Source organism: Mirounga leonina, unplaced genomic scaffold (genome assembly GCF_011800145.1).
Source record: "Mirounga leonina isolate KUSES-001 unplaced genomic scaffold, KU_Mleo_1.0 Mir_178, whole genome shotgun sequence".
NCBI classification, from domain to species: domain Eukaryota; kingdom Metazoa; phylum Chordata; class Mammalia; order Carnivora; family Phocidae; genus Mirounga; species Mirounga leonina.
Genome location: NW_023270464.1, coordinates 10537537 through 10555216, shown reverse-complemented (window position 1 = coordinate 10555216; position 17680 = coordinate 10537537). Strand labels below are relative to the sequence as shown.

The 17680-nt window shown below is 44.3% G+C and overlaps 1 long non-coding RNA gene across 1 annotated transcript in view; it reads left to right on the top strand.

Moving 5' to 3' along the window:
* Nucleotides 1-1002: 1002 nt before the first annotated feature.
* The window catches only part of LOC118022997, a 30811-nt gene continuing 14133 nt past the window's right edge, over nucleotides 1003-17680 (top strand). Inside the window, exon 1 of the long non-coding RNA XR_004682619.1 lies at nucleotides 1003-1548. This is a non-coding gene — a long non-coding RNA (uncharacterized LOC118022997). The remainder of the gene's footprint in view (nucleotides 1549-17680) is intronic.

Sequence of the window (17680 nt, the reverse complement as noted above, 5' to 3'; positions counted from 1 at the left end):
GAAAGATGGAGTCCCTTGCCTGGCACACCCAGAGGCAGAGCTGGACATCTAACTGCAGACCCCTGGCAGTTAACCCCATGCTGGGTCTGTCCATTCACTAGAGTGTGAAGATAGATGAACAACACAGGCATGTTTGTCCCATGTACTCCAAGAAGACTCAGGCCCAATCTGAGCTTGGGTCAGGATGCCATGTGGCAAAAGAAGGGGCCCAAGGGCCACAGGGCTCTGAAGAAGCCTCTGTACTGGCCTCTTGTGTCTGCAGTGTGGATGAAAAGCGGGGGGTCAAAACAAAGAGGGTGACCAGCCAGCCCCACAGCCAAGCTCAGCTCAGGCCTGCATCGTGTGAGGTAGGAGACAGTGGCCCCAAACTCCTGGCTCTGAAGTGGCCAATTGCAACTAAAAGTAAGGGGTGCCTGGGGGCTCAGTCAGTTAAGTGTCTGCCTTCGGCTCAGGTCATGATCCCAGGGTCCTGGGATCGAGCCCCACGTTGGGCTCCCTGCTCCCTGCTTCTCCCTCTCCTCCATGCTCGTGCTCTCTCTTGATATCTCTCTTGATATCTTGCTCTCTCTCGAACAAATAAATTTTTAAAAATCTAAAAAAAAGTAAACATTAAACCTTGTTTACTGGTACAGAGAGCCTCTCCCTCCATGCCCCCAGTCCCTCCCATCCTCTCTACCCTGACCTCAGCCCCTTTTAGGGAAAAGGTGAATGTTCTGGGAAACTTCAGGGAGGGGAGAAATTTTTATGGCTCTGTTAGATAACAGTGCCCAATTGACCATCATACCTTGTCCTGTGGGTGAAGGAGATGATATATTCACCTAAGGGGATTTGGAGTCTTCCTCATTAAGGAAAATGCCCTGCCCTGGTATGGGTCTCCCAAGCATCATAAATTTAACTGATGCTGGATGTGCCATCCCTTGCCAGACTGCTCTGCCCATGATCAGACGGCTGTTCCTCTTCACCCTTGTCCACTGTCAAGAGCAGGTGATCGCCCAGCTATGGCATGTCTGTAGTAAATGGTTAACTCATCAGGCCTGGCTTGTCCAAACTCGACATATCCAAAAGGTCTTCAGAAATGGCCTTTGACCAGGTCCTGGGGGATAACCTGTGAGTCTTTGAATGTCCTGCCTGAAGAATGTCATTGATTACCTGGTGCCTTTAGCCACACCACATACTGGATGCTAACAATGTGATTTATGGTGTGTGTGTGTGGGGGGGGGACTTGGGTCATGCTCTGTCAGTTTGACCTTTGAGGCTGAAGACTGAGTAACTAAGGTCAGTCACATGGACATCCCATGCCTACATAACTGGCCCCCGATTAAACCCCTGGACATCATGGTCAAGGTGAGCTTCCCTTTGCATGTGCTTTTTGTTTTTGTTTTATTTTATTTTTAAGTAATCTCTGCATCCAACATGGGGCTCAAACTCACAATCCCAAGATCAAGAGTCCCGTGCTCTACAGACTGAGCCAGCCAGGTGCCCCCCTTTGCACATGTTGTCACATGTGATTGCTAGAAGAATTCAGCACTGTGCACGTGACTCCACTGGGTTAAGGACAACAGGAAGCTCGTACCTGGTTTCTCCTGTATTCTGCCTTAACGTGTCTTTTCATTTGCTGATACTAATCTATATCCTTTTTCTGTAAAATCCTGTAACCATGAGTATAATAACTTCTCTGAGTTCTGTGGGTCATTCTAGCAATTTTTCATTGCCACTGAGGATACCCTGCCACAATCCGCACACTAACCACTCTGGATGTCTTCCTGAGACATTCAGTCATTCTGTGGGGTGGACAAACAGGACACATAAGACAAGTGGCCTAAGGCCAGTAATTCTTGCAAAAATAAGGGCTAGACTGAATTATTCAAACTTAGCTGGGAATTGGTGGGCCATGTCGGAAGCTCTGTCAACCTGTGCCAAGACTGATGGAGGTTTCACTTGGATTGATGATAACAATTGTAAACAAATTTTCTTTTCAGGAATACCATGCCTTGGAATCCTCCTTCTTTTGTGGAAGCCAGGCATTACCTTCTCCCTCTTCCCAAAATACTAGATCCTTGCACCCTAGATGTGTTCATAAGACACCTCAAATACTTAAGGCAACACCACCAGTAGACCATGTAGCCCTCCAATGACTTCAGAGATCTTTCCAAAATGAGATGACCCTTGGTTACTCGGGGCAGTTTCTGAGAGGGATAAGTAACTCCCTATTTAGGGACAGCTTGCAGGCAGTTTTCCCTATCCAATAGAAAGGGGGGTACAAAATTTGTCCCTGACTTTAGCTGAAGCAATCAGTGATGCCACCTTAGCCTTAAAAGTGTTCAGGCTCATGTATCTTATGACCTCACTGATATGAGGAAACAAACTGAGTGTTGTTGGAGTGGGGGGTGGGGTGGGAGGGATGGGGTGACTGGGTGATAGACACTGGGGAGGGTATGTGCTCTGGTAAGCGCTGTGAATTGTGCAAGACTGTTGAATCTCAGATCTGTACCTCTGAAACAAATAATGCAATATATGTTAAGAAAAAAAAAAGAAGAAGAAGAAGGTAGCGGGAGGGGAAGAATGAAGCGGGGGAAATCGGAGGGGTAGACGAACCATGAGAGACGATGGACTCTGAAAAACAAACAGGGTTCTAGAGGGGAGGGAGGTGGGAGGATGGGTTAGCCTGGTGGTGGCTATTGAGGAGGGCACATTCTGCATGGAGCACTGGGTGTTATGCACAAACAATGAATCATGGAACACTTCATCTAAAACTAATGATGTAATGTATGGGGATTAACATAAGAATAAAAAAAAAAGAAAGAAAGAAAAAAAAAAGTGTTCAGTCTCAACATTCATGTGCCTGGCATGGCTCTAAGTGATGGGCACCTTCTTACTGAACTTGCACTAAGGTCCTCATGTCCACACCTACAACTGAGATCCATTTTATTTTATTTTAAAATTATTTATTTATTTATTTATTCATTTATTTATTTATTCATTTATTTAGAGAGTGCATGTGTGCAAGCTGGGGGGAGAAGGGGCAGAGGAAGAGGGAGAAAGAGAATATCAAGCAGATTCCTCACCCAGCACAAAGCCCAGTGCACAGCTCCATCTCACAACCCTGGGTTCATGACCTGAGCCAAAACCAAGAGTTGGACACTGAACCGAGTGAGCCACCCAGGTGCCCCAACCGAGATCCATTTTTAAAGAAACCATCCTTCCACAACATGTGATAGTGCTCTTTGCTTTTTTCTATCCTGTCCTTTTCCATTTTGTAAGATGCTAGCTGTGACCCACTCAGCTGATTTCATGACCCAGAACTGGACATGTCTGCAATCATATGGAAAAGATTGCATTTGGCTAAGAACCCTTTGGGAACCAGGTCCCCTGGGATTAGCTCTGGGCCTGGCACACAGTAGGTGCTCACCAAAGGTTTGAGGACCTAGTGAGTGAGGAGGAAGTAGACCAGGGGAGGAATCCGGGAAGTGTTACAAAACTTAGAAAGTGCCTCTTGCCCTGGCTGCCAGGAAGTTCAGAGAAAAATTTAAAGCTTAATCCAAGAGAGCAGTTTGATCCTCTTAGTTTTTTTAAAATTTATTACATGTCAGTTTCGTGAGGTGTGTTATGTTCTTTTGAAAGAACTGGGTATTTATAAACACACACACCCCAATAAGCAAACGGATATGTTGCTTGTTTGGATGCACTTTCTTGGATTTCCATTTGGACCTATTTCTCAGTCCGACAAAGGTCGGGTTCCCAGGCCTCTTGCTTAAAAGACCTTCTCTATCCAAGGCCCTTAATGCCATCTATATTAGAAAAGGTAGGGCTGATTTCCATCAAATTGGACTCTAAATGTTCAGACCCCAACCTGGGCTGCTACTTTGACAATAAAATGCAGAAGGCTTCCTCCAGCACAGAAGTGGGTGACTGGCTATATTATAACCCCTGCCACCCTCCCTGCCCCCAACCCCCCAGCTCACCCGCCCTAGTATGGCCCAGAGCTGGTCCACAAAACTATTTAATGAACTCCAAGTCTGGCCCACACACCCCTTGCCTGGTGTTCCCTCCTTGCTAGATTAGCTCAGATGGGGTAAACCTGACAAGGTTAGAAGCAGGTCAGTGTCACTGGCCCATAATGTGTGTACTTGAGTGGGAGACAGTTGTGGACGTGATCCAAAGGGTGACATTTCAGGACCTAGTAACCAGCTAAGAGCACAGCTCCACACTCTGCAAATTAACCCACAGAGGTGGCTACCTTCTCAACGTAAACTCATCTCTAACTGAAAATAAATAAGAGGTTAACTGTATTCACAGGAATACAGACATCTGGTATACCAAATGGGCATATCCAGATGACGATGTCTAATATTATGGCAAACTTCCATTTCTTGAGAGTTGCACCCAGAATCAAACACTACTTTTACAGAGGGAAAGCTATCACTGGCCAGCCCAGGAGCCCCGGGGTCCCCTCCCCACTTTATTCTCCCTCAGCCACACCTGGGCCTGCCTGTGACTTCACCTCTGCCAGGTCCTGCTTGTCTTGCTTCAGCCTCTCCCAGGTACCTGCCAGACCTTCTCACATCTTCTTACACATCCCTTTTGCATTTTCTATGTAATCATTTCATTGCATTCAGCTCTTCTCTGCTCCCCAGATGGCTGGGGTCAAGAGGCCAGTGTGATGAGCCCTATCTCCCCACTCTCTGAATCTGGCATCATGGCAGGGAACCCTTGAGGACCAGTCATGGTTTCTGCCCACCCGGTGGCCACTCCTTTCTGAAAACAACACTCTAATGTTCTCCGGGGGAACCGCCAGCCCATCACCCCCACCATCAAGCCATGGGGTCAAGGCAGCTCAGCATGGCCCAGTGCAAGCCACTGAGAGCCCTTCCAGGCCTTTTCTGGAATTACTGGGAAGGATAAGCTCTTTTTTTGGCCCCAGAGCTTATCCTTCCCATGATGCACTGCCTGTGCTCTGGAGGGTTGGATGATAAGAGAGTGCACACGTGCTCAGCTGGGGCTTCGTTCAAATGCAGAAGGGCAGGATTGGGGGTCAAGAGAGTAAGTTCCAAATAACGCCATTGTTGGTGGGGTGGAAGGGGCACTGTGTTCACTTTTGAACAAAGTTCTTAGTCTCTGCTCCTCAATTTGCCCACTAGAGAAGTAGAGCTAATAGTATCATATGGCTGGCAAGGGGGACCTGAGGGCCCACCTTCTTAGCTTCCACCACAGGGGATTCCTTTATAGTCTGACATCTGGTCACTGTCCCCCCATCCTCCCTCACCTCTACCAGGGGCTCAGCTCACTGATGAGTGTGGGAGAAGAAATCAGGCATGCTCAGTGCTGCCCCGCTCCTTTGTTGGCGGATGGCCTACTCTGTCTCTCTGGACTCTAAACCTTACATGGCTTAGGGATATCTGACTCACTCTGGGATGTGGTACCAGGACCACCTGTTGGCAGATGTAAGCCACATTTTACCATTACGGTGGTATTTTTGCTTTATTTCCAGTTGGCTGACTCCTGTCCAGCTTTCAGGAGGTTCTAGGATGAGAGTTTCCCCTCCATCCCAGCTCCTCGTGGGCTGTGGAAAGGAGTAAGTCCAGCACATAGCAGTTGCTCAGCAAATATTATCCTGCTGTATGTAGTTCTCCCCATTCCACCAGGAATAAAAACTCTCCTTTCTGCTTCAGGGTCCCAGGTGACTTCCTGGTATGGTGTCTTCAAGCTGGGGAGAAGGCCAAGGAGAGGCCCCTGCCTATCCCCTCACATTGGCCCAAGAAAGCACTTGTGAAGCCAGGGGGGCCCTGGGCATGGGGTCTCCAGGGTCAGCAGGGCAGAGGGACCTGGGGGAACCATGCGCCCCTCTCCAGCCAGCTGGGGTGAGCAGAGGGACCCTGAGTGATGGCTGTAGGAGAGAAGGAAAGCAGACCAAGGTAGTTGCATTCACCTGGCCCTGTGTAGACAGGCCCCATGCAGTGCGTGCAGTGTGAGAATCCCCTTGGAGCACCTGTTAAGGGCAGCAGAGTGGGGGTACCATCCTCCCCAGTGAGATCACTGAGCACCTTCATTTTGCAGGTGAGGCCAGCATTATTCTCCCCAGTTTACAGATGAAGAAATAGGTTCAGTGCTTGTTCCAGCCCAGCTCCTGCATGGCTGTGCCTTTGGCCCACAGATCAAGGCCTCGGAGAAAGAAATGAGTGTCTGTGGGTCAGGGCTCTTGTTGCATAATACGTGGAGACTGTCCCACAAAATGCTTTGTAAACTTCCTCATTTGTTCCCAGAACTGGGGGTTTCCCAGAGAAAAGCCACTTGATGTTGATCCCCAGGTTTTATAACACCTTTTCTAATTCTGCTTAGGACAGGGGGTGGGGACCATATGTCCAAAAAACCATCTGTCTGGGATCCGGGTTCTCCCGGTAGCGCGACCGCCCAGACCCTTCCACCGCCATGATGGATTGAATTGTGACCCTCAACAATTCATGTGTTGAAATCCTAACCCTCAGTACCTCAAAATGTGGCTCTATTTGGAAATAGGGTCATTGAAGATGTAATTAGTCGAGTGGAGTCATACCAGAATAGGGTGGGCCCCTAATTCAATATGACTGGTGTCCCTTATAAAAAGGGAATTTGGACACAGAAAGATATGCACAGAGGGAGAACACATGTGAACATAAAGGCAGAGGTCGGGGTGATGCTCCTACAAGCTAAGGAATGCCAAAGATTGCAAACTACCAGAAGGTAGGCGAGAGGCCTAGAATGGATTCTCCCTCACAGCCCCCAGAAGGAAACAACCTTTCCAACACCACGGTCCCAGATGTCCAGCATCCAGAACAGTGCTAGAGGACATTTCTCTTGGTTAAGCCCCCCAGTCTGTGGTACTTTGTGACAGCAGTCCTGAGAAAGGACTAAGCATCTCACCACGCACTCAGTGGTTTCAGTTGGTTAAGCATCCCACCAGGCTCTGCACAGGGGGTGTCTCTGCTGTGGGCCCTGGGAAATGCCCTATTGCTGCTCGAGGAGATGCTGACAAGGCCTCACGGGCTGCCATTAGCCTCCTGTTTGCTCTGGCTGACCTTCCCCCTTTCTCTTTTCCCAAAACAAACTTGGCCCTGGCTGAGGCTCACTAATTTCTGTTTACAGAGAAGCTCAGCATATAAATGCTCTCTTAGCTGTTAAAAGTGTTGCCTCTTTGACCGCAGGGTTTTGGAGTCAAGTTAATGATCCTGAGGAAATTTCCAGGCCCTCCCTTTCCAAATGACTGTTGGGAAGCATCAGTGAACAGCCAGCCCTCCCCGAGGCCCCAACAACGAGAGGGGCTGGGAGGTGCCCTCCTCCTTGCTAACAGACAGAAGCTTGGAGAAGGCGGTATGTTTCAGCAGGCGGCTTTAATAAATGTCACTACTGTGAAGAGTGCAAAACAGTGGACAGTGTAGGCTACGCTTGTGTAAGAAAGAGGAGGTTTCAAGTAAGAATTTGTATTTCCTTCTGTTTGCACACAGAAATAGGGAAAGGCCACGCCAAAAATTCATAGGAGGGGCTGTGAAGGGTAATTTTACATCAACTTGGCTATCCCATGGTACCGTCATACTCAGTTGTTGGTTCAAATGCAAGTCTACATATTGCCATGAAGTCATTTTTTTAGATGAGATTAATAATTACATCAGTAGACTTTGAGTAAAGCAGATCACCATCCACGGTAAGGGTGGGCCTCACCCAATCAGCTGAAGGCACTGAGAACAAAGGAGAGAGGATTCCGTCTCTGGACTGCCTTTTGACTTGAGCTGCAACATCACCTCTTCCCAGGTTCTCTAGGCTGCTGGTCCACCTTGCACAATTTGGACTTGCCAGCCCCCACAGTTGCATGAGCCAACTCCTTAAAATCAATCTCTCTCTCTGTCTCCTCTCCCTCCATTGGTTCATGTTTCTCTGGAGAACCCTGCCTAATACAGGGGTTGCCCAGGGCAAACTATTGAGATCTGGAAAAAAGTAGGAGATCAAGGAGGACAGGAATAGAGTAAGATTGCTCAATGTATTCCTTTTTATATCATTAGTTTTTTTTTTTTAGTTTTTTTTAAAAGATGTATTTATTTTAGAGAGAGAGAGCATGTGAGAGCAGGGAGGGACAGAGTGGGAGGGAGAGAGAGTATCTCCAGCAGACTACCCGCTGAGCATGAAGCCTGATGTGGAACTCGATCTCATGACCCTGAGATCATGACCTGAACTGAAATCAAGAGTGGGACGCTTAACCAACTGAGCCACCCAGGTGCCCCTACGTCATTATTTTTGAAGCATGTGAATGTATTATCTATTAAAATTTAATTATAAAAGAACTTAATAGATGGATAAAAAGAATATACACACACACAGAGGAATATTATTCAGCCATAAAAAGAAGGAAATCCTGCCATACGGAGGCAACTTGAAGGTATTGTGTTAGGTGAAATAAGTCAGACAGAGAAATCCAATACTGTATGATCTCACCGATATGTGGAATCTAAAAGAGCCAAACTCACAGATACAGCAAACAGACTGGTGGTTGTCAGGGGTGGGGGTTGAGGGGTAGGGGTGGGTAGAATGGGTGAAGGTGGTCAAAAGGTACAAACTTCCAGTTATAAGATGAGTAAGTCCCGGGGATGTAATGTACAGCATGGTGACTAGAGTTAACAACACTGTATTGCATATTTGAAAGTTGCTAAGATAACAAAATTAAAAGTTCTCATCACCAGAAAAAAACTGTAATTATGTATGGTGATGGATGTTAACTAAAGGTATCGGGGTGATCATGTCACAAATACATAATACACAAATATATAAAATCATTGCACAGCGCACCTGAAACAAATACAGTATTATATGTCAATTATATCTCAATTTTTTTAAGTAGGCTCCATGCCCAGCACGGAGCCCAATGCGGGGCTTGAACCCACAACACTGAGATCAAGGCCTGATGAGACCAAGAGCTGGATGCTTAACCAACCGAGCCACCCAGGGTGCCCCTATCTCAATTTTCCCAAAAAACAAATAAAAAGAACTTGAGAAGGATAGGCACGTGGCTGGTTGAGAGAAAGTGGTTCTGGAACATGGGAGGACGTGAGGCAGCTTTCCTTGTTTTATAGCGATCTTGGATTCTACTTTCAATTCTGTTTATCAGAAGAGGCCCCACCTGCATGAACTTGGTGGAAGGTGGAGAACCCCCGCTGTGTGGCCTAGCTTACCTGGGGCATCACGCAGGCTCGTTCACCATCCATTTAGAGAAGGCCAGACATGCCACCAAACACACACCTGTCTTGAGTGTCTACAGAGCTACCAGACAGACCTCAATTTCAAAATTTCCAAACAAGACAGAAGGCAGGCTGCCATGACCGTGGGTAAGAGGGAGCTCTTCTATATAAGGGAGGTGAGGGGCAGCTTACCTGAGTAGATGGCATGAGAGAAGGAGAAGAAGCCGGCTCAAGTGAGGAGTCTAAGTAGGAGTGACCCCATGGCTGGGTGCAAAGGAAATACGAGCACAGCTCACCTATTTTCTTCCTGCCTTCCACGTGCCCGGGGCGCCGAGGAGGAAACCAAGGCCAGGAGGGAGAAGTGAGCTGTTCAAGGCTTGCACACCCAGCTGTGCGTGCTTCTAATCTCGGCCGGGGAGCGGTTCTCTGCTCACGTCTGGTTGCAGCTTCTGGAAGCCGTCAGAAGCTGCAGCCATGCACACTGGCATGGCGAGGTGTGGGCTCTGCCGTCAGAGCTGCCGGGGTTCAAACCCTGGCTCTGCTGCTTCCTAGCTGTGTGGCCTTGAGTCAACTGTGGAACTTCTCTGGGCCTCAGTTTCCCTTCTTGAGGATTAGATATATTTTGATAAGTGGTATGTAATGGGTCCTCTCTATGTGACAGGTCATATATGCTTTGTTCATGTCATTTATGTAGAAAATAAAATGAAACAGGAGAAGGAGTACATGTGGGGGGAGGGCACAGGAGAGGTTTCATAGGCAGAATTAAAAAAATTTTTTTTATTGATTTGAGAGAGAGAGAGAGAACAAGAGAGAGCATGAGCTGGGGGAGGGGCAGAGGAAGAGGGAGAGGGAGAAGCAGACTCCCCACTGAGCGGGAAGCCTGTTGAAGGGCTCAATCCCAGGCCCCTGAGATCATGACCTGAGCTGAAGTCAGATGCTTAACTGAGCCACCCAAGTGCTCCCCTAGGCAGGATTTTGAAGAGATTTCAACTGGTCCTTTTGAGCCTCTGGAATGGGGGTTCTACTCCATGGACAGTCCCTGGGCCAGCATCCCTCGCATCCCCAGGGAGTTAGAAATGCAAAACCTCAGGCCCCACCTGGGCGCACTGAACTGGAATCTGCATTTTGACACTCAGGGGTTGGTGTGCACCTTAATGACAGCCAAGAAGCACTGCTCTACTTACTTCTGGGGCCACCACCCTTGCCCTTCAGCCTCCACCACACTGGCTCCTGTTCCCTCCTTCCACCAAGCCAGCATCCCCAGCTTCCCTCTAAGGAGCCCTCCTGTGCTTTGCTTTGGTGTCACCTCATGCATGCCTTAATTCATCAGACACCTTTCTCTCCAAGCAATATGAGTTGGAGAATAGGCAAAGAAGGAAGGACCCCAGCCATTAGGAACCATGGTGAGTATGAGGAGACCCATTTCTTCCTCTCCTGGTGACAGGAGAGTGGGGGGAGATGTGTTCCCCCAAGGAGACTCAGGCCCTCCTTGGTCTAGAGGTTCCTGTAAGGAGGTCCCTAGGGGGCTCATGCCCTTAGGGCTCAAGAAATGGGCCATGCATGGCATGTCTGGAAAGGAAATGGGGGACCCCCACTCCAGCCCTCTGAAGCCCTCAGCAGGCACAGAAGAGATCCTCATGAAGGGACTTGGGTGGTGGGGACAGAAGCCCTAAGGCCACTGAAGCAATGGGCACCTGCCTAGAGAGTTGCGTTGAGTTCCATACCGTGGCCAGGCTGAAGGGGCACTTGGGAGGGGTGATCCTTAGCATTGTTAGGGCTGTAACAACACTACACTCTGCCCACAGGAAAGCCCAATCTCCTCCAAGGGAGATGTCAGCAGAAGCCCCCAGAATTGCTTAGACGCAGCTCCCTGTGCCCTTATCCTGGACTCTGGAGGAGTGAGCATTCAGAAGAGGGGAAAGAGTAGCTCAGACAAATCTCAGCCTCCTCCCCAGCTTCAGGCGGCTGTGTCCTGGCTCTGACTGGCACTGGGGGGAGGCAGAGGAGTTTTGTATGGAGTTTGAGAGTAAAGATTTGACAAAGGAACAGGACACTGTAATTCCTAGAATGAGTAACCAAAAGAAGCCAGTTATCATGTTTTAACAATGTCTTGAGCTGCTACCAACTGGGAAAAGGGGTTCTGCAGTGGGGGGCAGATGCTGGAGGATATAAAACCATTTTATGTATGAACTTCAGGGAGTAGGGACTCCTCAACATATGGCCTTGTTGACTTGGGGTGAGCATGAAATGATGGATGGAGATTGAGGGCCCTGTAACTAAATCAGTAAATAGCCCTGCCCCCTCAAAGCAGTGTTCCCTCCTCTGGGCCCCTTCTTCTTCTTGCTCAGTCTTCCACCTGTTCACATAGTCCTTTATTTCAGCCTGAAGAAAGGCTTTATCTGTCAACTGTTAACACACACACACACACACACACACACACACATTATAAGGAATTGACTCACATGATTATGGAGGCTGACATTCCAAGTTTTGCAGTCAGCAAGTGGAGACCCAGGAGAGCTGATGGTGTAGTTCCAGTTCAAAGCCCAGTGGATTTGAGACCTAGGAAGAACCAATGTTTCACTTTAAGTCTGAAGGTAGAAAAAAACTCCTGATGTCTCAGCTCAAAGGTAGTCAGGCCGGAGGAATTCCCTCTTACTCATGGAAGGGTCAGCCTTTTTGTTCTACTCAGACCTTCAACTGATTGGATGAGGCCCACCCACAGTGGCAAGAGCAATCTGCTTTACCCAGGCTACTGATTTAAATGTTAACCTCATCCAAAAACATCCTCACAGACACATGCAGAAAAATGTTTGACCAAATGTCTGAGCACTCTGTGGCCCAGCCAAGTTGACACATAAAATTGATCATCACATCCCCAAAACAAGCAAGCAAAAGCAAAACCAAAAGAAAAAAACCTTTCCCTTATCATGGCCTTCTGCCAGCCATTTTCCCTTTCTCCTTCTGGTCCCCATCAAACTTTTGCAAAGGTTTTCTGCCCTTGCTCCTTCACTTTTTTATCTCCCTCAGTTTCTCAGCCCAGAGAAGATTCAGATTACAGAATCAGGAATGAAAGAGGTGGTATGGCTACCAGCCTTACAAAAATAAAACAGATCAGATGGAAAGAGCATGAACAATTGTATAACAACAAATTATATAACTAGAGGAAACAAATTCCTAGAAAGACACAAAGTATTGAAACTGATTGAAGAAGAAATAGAAAATTGAAAAGGCCTATCACAAGTTAAGTGACAGTCAGTAATAAAAAAACTTCCAAAAACAACAACCCAAGGCCAGGTGGCTTTACTTGTGAATTCTGTCAAATGTCTAAATGATAAATAACACAGTTCTCTTACAGGTTCTACCAGAAAATAGAAGAGGAAACCATTTGTAACTCATTCTATGAGGTCGGTATTACCCTGATACCAAACCAGACAAAACCATCATAAAAAGACTACAAACCAATGACACTTAAAAATATAGATGCAAAAATCCTCAACAAAATAGTAGCAAATGGAATCCAGCAGCTTATAAAAAGGATTATAGAACATGATACAGTGAGATTTGTCCCAGGAATCAACATATAAAAGGTTGGTTCAACATATGAAAATCAATCAATGTAATACACCATATTAATTAATACACACGATCATTTCAATAGACACAAAAAAAGGCATCTAACAAAATCCAACATCCTTTCACAACAAACTAGTTCAACAAACTAGAAATAGAAGGGAAATTTCTCAACCTCAAAAATAGCATCTATGGAGACTCCATGATCTAACATCATACTTAATGATGAAAGACTGACAGCTTACCCCTTAAGATCAGAAACAAGACACGAATATGTGCTCTTGCCACTTCCATCCAATGTAGTGGAGGCTCTGGCTAGGGCACCCAGTCGAGAAAATTAAATAAAAGGTATTCAGATTGAAAATAAAGAGTAAAACTACCTCTATTTGCAGATGATATGACTTTATATACAGAGAATCTCCTCTCAAATCCATGCAGGAACTATTAGACGTAATAGGTAAGTTAAGCAATGCTGCATAATACAAGATCAATATATAAAAATCAGTTGTATTTAAGATACACTAGCAATGAACATTCCAAAAATGAAATTAAGAAGTAATCACACAATAACATCAAAAAGAATAAAACACTTAGGAAGAAATTTAACAAAAGAAGTGTAAGACCTGTACACTGAACATTATAGAATTTAAAGATCTAAATAAATGAAAAGGTATCTCATGTTCATAGAGATGAAGACTTAATAATTTTTAAGATGGCAATTCTCCCCATATCGATCTCTGGATTCAATGCAATTCCTCTAAAAATTCCAACTGTTTTCTCATTGCAAATATGGATCACCTGATCTTAGAATTCATAGAGAAATTCAAGGGATCCAGAATAGCCAAAACAATACTGAAAAACAAGGACAAGATTGGAGAATTCAACAATTCCTGATTTCAAAACCTTCTACAAAGCTACAATAATCAAAATTGACATAAGGATGGACATGCAGATCAATGGAATAGAATTTGTAGTCCAGAAAAATCCTTACATTAAAAGCCAATTGATTTTTGACAAGGATGTCAAGACCATTCAATGGACAAAAGAATAGTCCTTTCTATAAATGGGGCTGGGACAACTGCATACCCACATTAAAAAAATATGAATTTGTGTATCTACTGCACACCATATACTCAAAATGGATCAGAAATCTAAATCTAAGAGCTAAAACTATAAAAGTGTTAAAAGAAAACATAGGTTTAAAAATTTGTGACCTTGGATTAGGCAGTTTTCTTGGATATAACACTAAAAGCATAAGTAATCAAGGGGAAAATAGGCAAATTGGATTTCATCAAAACTAAAAACACTGTACCTCACATAACATTATCAAGAAAGTGAAAAGAGAGCCACACGCTAGAAGAAAATGTCATATATCTAAGTGTCTAATATCCAGAATGTATAAAGAATTCATACAACTCAACAATAAAAAGACAAACGACTCACTTAAAAATAGACAAAGGATTTGAATAGGCATTTCTCCAAAGAATAGACGCAAATTACCAATAAGCACATGAAAAGATGCCCAATATCACTAACTCATTAGAGAAATGCAAATAAAACCACAATAAGATGCCACTTCACACCCACTTGGATGACTATAAAAAAAACTAATGCTGATAAGTATGTGGAGCAATTGGATCTCTCCTACATTACTGGTGGGAGTGTAAAATGGTGCAGCAGTTCTGAAAAAGTTTGGCAGTTCCTAAAAAAGTCAGACATATAGTCTTCATATGATCCAGCAATTCCGCTTCTAGGAATATATCCAAGAGAATCTAAAACATATGTTTATGTGTATATGTACATATGTACAAAAGTACAAAAGTATGTATATGAATGCTCATAGAAGCATTATTCATTAACAGCCAAAACAAAGAAACAATCCAAATGTCCATCAACTGACGAATGTATAAACAAAATGTGGTAAACCCATAGAATAGAATATTATTCAGCCACAAAAAGATATGAAGTACCAACACATGCTACAACCTGGATGAATCTTGGAAACATTAATGAAATGTTAGTGAAACAAAAAGCCATGCATTGTCTGGTTCCCTTTGTATGAAATGTCAAGAATAGGCAAATCTACAGAGGCATAAAGCAGATTAGTGGTTGGCAGAGGCTAGGAGGAGTGTGGAACAGGAATTGACTTCTAATGGGTATAGGGTTTTGGGGGGCGGTCTAACTCCAGAGTAAAAATTTCTGGAGTTAGACAATGGTGATGGTTGTATAACTTGGTAGATACACTAAAAACCACTGGACTTTATCCTTTAAAATGGTGGCTTTTATGCTATCTAGATTATGCACACACAAAAAAGTCTGGAATTCAATCTAGGATCACACACTGCCTTCACTTGTCATATCTCTTTAATCTTCTTTAATTTAAAACCACTCTCTCTCTACTCTCATTTTTTTTCTCCATAACATTACATTTTTGAAGACATTACCTTGTAGAATGTCTAGGTTTGGCTTGTTTCCTTATGATTATGTTTCCTCATGACTGGTTTCAGTTTAAACATTTTTTGGGGGGGTAAGACAATTCTTATTGTCTTAATATTTGTTATTGGTAATACAGAAATATAATTGATTTTTATAGTGATCTTGTAGCCAGTGACCTTGATGAATTCTTTCATTAATTTTAATGTCTCACCTGTTTTTGTGAAATTTTATTCTTCTTGGGAATTACAGTGCTGTTTTAATCTGTGGCTTGATACATTTTATCAGTTTTTGCAAATTCTCTGCTTTTATTTTTTCATATAGTATTTCTGCCATATCCTAGATACATCTTATATTCCTTTCTCTATTTTCCAACTTTTTGTCTTCCCATGCCTTTGTGTGGACATTTTCCTCTGATCCATCTTCCAGTTCACTAATTCTTTCTTCAGTTGAATTCAAGCTCTTGTTAAATACATCTATTGAGTTCATACTTTCGGTTATTTTTTTAGTTTTAGAATTTCTATTTTGAACCCTTTTTATGCTTTCTCATTTTCTGCTGGAATTGTGTTGTATTTTACTTTCTTGAGCCAATTAATCATAGCTATAATGAGGTTTGTTTTGATAACTTCAAATCCTGGGTGCTCCATGGGTCTGTTTCTACTGTTCATTGATTGTTTTGAGTTTTGCTAATATCTTATCCTCTGTTTTTCCTGGCTATTTCTGATTGAATGCTGGACATTTAGGTAAAAAATTTAAGAGGTAATTTGAGGCTCTGGATTATTGCATCTACAGTTTAAGAGGATTACTTTTTTGCAGGCAGCTAGACTATAGTTACTGGTGACTCCAAGTCATCTTAATCTAATCAAGGATTGATATGATTTTGAAGCTAGACTTCAATTCCTTTGAGGGGTGGTCTCTTTTTAATATTCTGTGGTCAAAATGGCCTCAAATTATGGGCTAACTTCTCTGGGATTTCCTTCTTTCCCCCATTTTCTCACTGGCTTGTTAGCTCTCCAACAATGTCAAGCTTTCCATATTGTTAACAGGAAGAAAGTGGTCTGATCGACTGAGTCATTACTGGGCACAGAACCTACCTCACAGCAGCTTGGTTCTTTGCATGTTCTGTGACTTTTGATTATAAAGTCAGGTCCTTATAACTATCTCTGAGAATTCTTTAAGGCTTAAGTCTTTCCCAGAGAATTTATATTTGATTTTGGTGGGTGCTGGAAGGCACTACCAACTTCAAATCACTTTAAACTAAAATTTCCACTTGGAATTCCGTCAGTTTTCAAAGAGAGTATGAATCCTTATTACCTACCTTATTGACTATGTACAAGTGGTTAAAGATTTTTCAGGGAGAATGCATTACTCCTTTTTTTTTCTGTGTTCATCCACTGAAAGTGTTGATTTTCAAGAGTCCTTGCTTTATTTTTTATTTATTCTTTTTTTTTTTTAGATTTTATTTATTTATTTGACAGAGAGAGACACAGTGAGAGAGGGAACATAAACAGGGGGAGTGGGGGAAGGAGAAGCAGGCTTCCCGCCGAGCAGGGAGCCCGATGTGGGACTCGATGCCAGGATCCTGGGATCATGACCTGAGCCGAAGGCAGACGCTTAACGACTGAGCCACCCAGGCGCCCTATTTATTTATTTTTTAAAAAAGATTTTATTTCTTTATTTGACAGAGAAAGAGACAGCGAGAGCAAGAACACAAGCAGGGGGAGTGGAAGAGGGAGAAGCAGGCTTCCTGTTGAGCAGGGAGCGTGATGCAGGGCTCGATCCCAGGATCCCGGGATCCCGGGATCATGATCTGAGCCGAAGGCAGACGCTTAACGACTGAGCCACCCAGGTGCCCCTCAAGAGTCCTTGCTTTATGCAGGGGACTCTGATCAGAATTTTCCCCCCAAACAAACAGCCCCTTCTTTTGTCTCTTGTGCCGGGCATAACTCAGGGTAACTGGGGCTCTAGGCTGTATGGGGCAGTGGGCACTCAGCATAGGATTTAGAGTCAACAGACCTAGATTAGCCTCTCAGCACCGCCATGAATAGTCAGATTGCTCCATGCAGGCATGTGCAGTTTTATCATCTGTAAAACGGATAATATAATTCGCTAACTACAGGAAACCTTGAAGAATAAATCAGATTACCAAACTGAGTCCTTGAGTCAATAAATATTAATTGAGTACCTACTATGTGTAAGGAACTTTTCCAAGTGCTAGGAATACATCAAAAATCTGTGTGCATATGCATGCACATATGTAGAGCAACATAATAAAATAAGAAAAATTGAGTAAAATATATGATATTTTAGATGGTGGTAAGTGTTCTGTCAAAAAATAGTACAGATGAAGTAAAGGAGATAGGAATATGTGCGTGTGTGGTGGGGCAGTGCTCAGTGGTTCTATATCCCAAACAGTAGCACATGACTTGGCATAGAGTAGAAGCTCAATAAACTTTTGACATGAATTAACAGCT